Consider the following 6,000-nt stretch of genomic DNA (forward strand, 5'->3'; position numbering starts at 1 on the left):
AGTGAAAGAAATTGCCACAAATGGGGCTGCTCCTCCGCTGTTCCCAGCTCCATTTTCACCCTCAATGTTCCTTCAGGGGAGAGCTTATAAAATGGATACCATAAGATGGAGATTGAGCATTAGGCTGTTTTACCTTTCTCTGAACCCATTATAAATCACCGTGTCTTCCTTCAAATGCAGTGACCAGAACTAGACTAATAAAGCAGAATTATTATTTTCCGTAACCAGGAAACTATAGCTCGATTAATAGCTCTCCACTACATTAGCCTTTTCTGCTACTGATCATATAACAGATGTTTAAATAATTCCTCTTAGGAAAATTTAGGATTCAATTAGGCTGAATGTGCACAACTAGTTTTCAGAACAATGACTTTCTGCCTCAGAATTGTAATCAGGCAACATATTTAGAGGCAGTCAATCAGTGCAGAGACCACAGACAGGAAGAAGAGGAAGAGATAAATCATGCCAAGTTTCCTACAAAATCAAATAATGAGCATTTAAATTTCATTCTAATTTATCTACTGTTTTTTCTGTCCATTCAAGACGAACCTTTGAACCCTGTTCTCCAAAGGCACAGAATTTATTTATGTATTTGGTTTCTATTCCCCCAGTCTACTTAATTTGAGCACACAATTCATTAATGATCAAGAAAAAGTAGACCAGGACTGTGCAAAGCATTTGAAAAGTATGAATTTGGCAAGTGCACTGGTATGGATAACCAAGGAAGGCCCAAGAAGCAACCATGCCAAGCCTTTCAGAAGATGCAGGTACTTCCCATTTTGAAGTGAGATGCTTTGCTTACATTTTGCAGAGAACTTCCTTTTGAGAGTTTTATCTAAACACAAACAAACAAATAAAATTCAGACAAATACATTAACACCAGTACAATCGTTCATTCATTAATAAAAACCTAGTGAAAGAGATGTGTCCTAGTTATTCTTCAAAATAGTGAAGGAGCCAAATACATAAGAGTATGATCCTCCCCTACATCCCAGAAAGATAGCCTTTAACACATGGGACATCAGAAAGGCATCTACTGCAATTTGGCAGGTTTATAAAGATATATGTTGGCTTTTGATAGTCTTAGCCATTTATAGTTCTAAAAGTCAATGATACTATTTTAAATTGTGCCTATTAGACAATTGGCTGTGCAGATCCTTCAACAGGGCATCATATAATCCTTGTAGTTGGCACCAGTTGAAGTAGCTACATGACGCTCCACATTTAATTTTCAGATTTGTTTCAATGTAGTTCCATTTAGAGTACATTGCAGCAATCTACACAAAATCTAATCTAGGCATGGATAATTATCACTAAATCTGACCAGAAATAGTTGCAACTGACATACTACCTCTAATTTTACAAAAGTGGCCCTTGCTATAAAAATCCAAAAACAGCTGAGAATTGATGAGAATTTCCAGATGATAAATCTTTTAACTCCGTCCAAATCAGGCTGAATCTCCAGTTTCCTATTAACCAACAGGAAACTTCCACTTTTCCTGAATTCAGTTTCACCTTGTTCTCTTTCATCCCGCCCATTAATGGAGGAGGAGGAGGAGGCATATGAAACAGTTTTAGATTTCTCCCTACATTTTCTATATAAATATACTATAGTTCCACGTACTCCTGAGGGATGTTTACAGTTCAGTACATTTACTTAGAAGAAAATGCCATAGTTTAAAAAGGATAACTGCTAAATGTGTAAGGATCTTTCATCATGTAGCAGAGACATATGTTGACTTAGTAATGTCCCACGATGCTTAATTGAGCCTACACCCTGGCAACATGCATAGGATTGCATTTTTCAATGTACATACAAAAATGACTTCAATTATTCCCCTACTCCTTGGAAAAACCATTCAGTGCTTACAGAGCAGAAGCTGCAATTCTAAGCATAGGCTTATATTTGTGTTTCAGTCAGCTTAATTGCCAGTGGAAAAGTTTTCCTAGTAAATAATCTCTCATGCATGCTGAATACTAACCAGCATCTATGATATCTAACCAATGGCTGTTTAAACTTGTCAATATAGTAAACACTATTTATCGTTTCCAGCCAGAGCAAATTGCTGCTTTGTTTGCAGAGAAACCCTGGATGAAAAGACACAGAGTGCTGAGATGAACAAGGATTATAAAGGTCACACTCACCTTTCCCTTCTGAGATTCTTATTGGCAAGAGGAGCAAAAGGAAAGCAAAAAGGGAATGCATATGGCTATAATTTCAAACTAATATATTGAAATCATTAATAAAGATCTGAATTACTTGTAGCTTATAAGTAAGTATATATATATTGTGTTGACCAAAGCAGGGAGTTCTTGAGGCATTCCATTAAATATGCAAGAGCTACTATGTTTGCTGGTTGGTTTCTATTTCAAAATATGCCTTTGTTAAATCAGAAATTGAGGTTATATTTCTAGCAGAACTATTTTTTTTTTTAAAGAAAAACATCCCCGTTGGTCCTGTGTAAATAATTTAAAAAGAATGCAGGTTTTGTCCCCCAAGCTTCCATTGTTGTTATTGTTATTATCCTCATGTAATACTGATATTATCCTCATTATAGTTATATTACTGTTAATATTATAGAATGCTCTTAATTGTTCAAGTTTTGTGTAAATATTAATTTTACAGATCAATCATATTTGAAATCATTTATATATTGGGAAGAATCTCAAATCCCAAAATTACAATGATATGAATTTGTGTAATGAATTATACTTTTGATATCTTAGCCAAATACTTTTCTGCAACTGGATCAGCCAAAATGTGCCTTGTGGAGTATATTATATTTATTCCTTGTCATAATTTTGTAGCATTTAATATTGTTTTCTTTTCCTGATTACCTTATGTTCTTCCGAAATTCCCATCTGTGACATAATTACTTGTATGTCTTAAAAATACTTAATTTTACGTTTTAAAATCAGCATTATGATTCCACCTCCCATGTTCTTCAAATGAAGAATTCAAAAATAGTTCAAATTCATTCTCAGTTAAATTTAGTAAACTTGGTGATACATCTAATGGAGCTACTCCTTGAACCAAAGCAATTCACAAACACATTTGGTAGTCTGAGTGTGAGTAATCCTGTACATATAGCCACTCCTAAATTAGTGACTATTCTATTAAATATGGCTATAGTAAACAGTAATATTTTTTAAAAATCATTTTCTCACAATATGTATATTTCCACCAAATTTCATGGCCTCACAACAGACACACCTTCAGCGTGAAACTGATTAAGGTGGGATCAGTTTCACACAACCACTGAAAGAGGACAGAGCTAATGAAGGTCACACTGCAAAGAAAAGCAGCTCATGATTGTGCAATCTCTCCATGGGGTGTGTGGGAGACAGGAGAAGAACCAAAGAAAAAAGGGCCAGGCACGGAACTAGGGAATTTCACCTAAAGGGGATGACAGCAACCAGTGATCTTCATATTCTGTCTCGTGCACATTAGCAACCATTTTGCTTAATGACTAAGATGCTAGAATAAATTGCAATTGCTAAACAAAGGGAGGGTATGGTTATCATTTTTAGTCAGCAGCTGGAATTGCACAAAGTGAAGCTCTGTTTTCACTGGCAGAGGATTGCAGGAAACTGTTGCAACCGAAAATGGAGCTCGCGAGGGTCGCGGGCAGCCCTCCTGAGCTCCGTTTTTGCTGTCAGAGTGCTCAGGCCACCCCAGGTGCCCCTGACATGAATGATGTCAAAATGGCCATGCCTACACTGGCCAAGCCCACTCCAGCGCCCCCCCAGGTCAAACACAACCCTGATGTGGCCCTCAATGAAATCGAGTTTGATACTCCTGTCCTAGATGGTAGAATGTTCCAAAAGACAACACAATTTCCATTGGCAATGCCAAACCTAAACAGAAAAGAGCCCTGACATAGTGAGTTGAATTGTTAGGAAGTGTTGAGCAGAGTTTCATTAGTTACAGCTTCACATGAAATTCTGTGCAACATAAGAGTCCAGCTTCCCAGTCCAGGCTGTGGCTGTAGCTTCCTTCCTTATATCTGCAAGCCTTCAACAAAAGCCACTCACATGGTATATTTCGCTGTTATAACATGGTTCATAGCTTTATCCTTTCTTTCCTTTTTCTAATAGCTTAACCATGACAGCCCAAAGGACACATTCTAAGCATATCATCAGGGGGGTGTGTGTGCTTTTTTATATGGGGGAGGTGCCTGCTTTTTATATTTCACTGGAAATGAATACAAAATTCCTGTTTTTTTCCATAGCAACCTTTTTTGATGTTGAAATGAAGTACAATCCAGCAAAGGCTCCATCTAACAGTTAAAGTTTCTCTTTCATTCCTTGCTGGGGTTTCCTTACAACTTTGGTTGTTCTCATTTTTAGTAGATAAGTATCCTGCTTCAGTGTTGGATAAATACAAATCAGTAATTAAGCTTCCCTCCATCAAGTCACCAGAAACTGATAGGAGGCTAGTCCTTTGGGGAAAGCGAATCTGACAAACCCTCAGTATGTGTAGGGTGGAGGCTGCAAAAACAGACTGAAGACCCCAGGCCCACTCCCAGTTCCTTGCTATGCTTCCAACCCAACAGAAATATATCTAATTGCTTCCAATGGAGATGTATTATTTAAAAACCACCTCCAGAAGAAAACATTTTCCATTTTTCATTCCAATCTGCGCACTTAAAATATTTCCAAAGGGCTTCAGTTGCAATGTCTGATGCCAATCAACAAGCAATTAACTAGTCTGCAGTTATTCCTAATGAAGAATTTCAAAATTGATTCTCTTAAAAGAAATTTAGGAGATTTAAAATGAGAAATCATCGGTCTCTCTGTGCTGAAATAGAAAATATGGCAAATCTGTTACAAAAATAAAACAATTGGATCTGAAGACATAGGACAACACTGAGTCAATGAAACTGCAATGAACTGAGAGCAGCTATTCTGGGTTCACAGAGGTTGTCCAAACTAATGATTACTAGCTTCATCCAGTCATTGTCTATCCCAGAATGAAGATGCTTAGACAAACAATGTTACTATATAGTCCCAGAGCTTTAACAGAGAAATATGTTTTTTATTTTGTACCTCTGTAGGTTTCTGTTTTCATTGTAGAGGCAGCACAACTGCAGACAAGAGGGGAACTTTCAGTTTCCTTATTGATAATTCAGCAGAAGAATGAAAAGTCTAATCAAAGCTACAACTGTAATGTCTAGGCTCTGTTTTCATTCCAGTCCCTCTTCTTTAGACTCTAGGCTACAGGAAGCATACATTTGGCAAGAACAGCCTTATTTTGGGTGGGGGGTGTGTGTCACATACTGGTGTTTGAACTTTAGATGTAAATGGAGATGTCAGTCTTTGTTGGTGCTCAATTGCTTGTCCAAATGGCTAATCAAGATATGGTACCATGAGGGACTGGAGAGAAAAATAGACTGAAGAAGAGGTGAGAGAAAAGGTACCTGCCTTTTCTAAGAAGTTTCCAGGTGATTATTTTTTCCCCTAAAAATACACCAGAACTAAAATAATTCTGTGTATGCAGTTATATGTTCCAATGGACTAGTGGTATACCAATATATCACTTTTCAATCCAGTTGACAGGCAGTTTACACTCCAATGTATTTAGTACTTAAAAGCTACATGTTTAATGGGATTATTGGATTAATCTGTTCCTGAAATCAGACAATACACTCAACCATAATCTAGAGCAACCAGATGGAGGAACAACACACCAGCAGTTTTATTCTATTCAAGACTTACCAGACATACATATTGAATTAAAATCCTCTACTAGGAATTGAACTTGGGGACATTGTCCTTTAGACAACTATATAGTTTACAGTACATTAGCTTTAGGAGCTATCCAAATCCTGCTCTGGCAAAGTTGTAGGAGGAATGCATAGATTTATATTCAAAATGATATATGCTGTCTGCCGTCTACTAAATTCCATCTCTCTGGTTTCAAAGTTTAAGGGGAAAAAAAGGTTGGTTATATGCATCGGTGTAAAGGCAAATGCCCCAAGAAAAGATCCCAGTTTCTGG

This window comes from Notechis scutatus, chromosome 1, assembly GCF_049901735.1.
Source record: "Notechis scutatus isolate UNSWTSFEM ecotype Mainland chromosome 1, rNotScu1.2, whole genome shotgun sequence".
In the NCBI taxonomy this organism is placed as follows: domain Eukaryota; kingdom Metazoa; phylum Chordata; class Lepidosauria; order Squamata; family Elapidae; genus Notechis; species Notechis scutatus.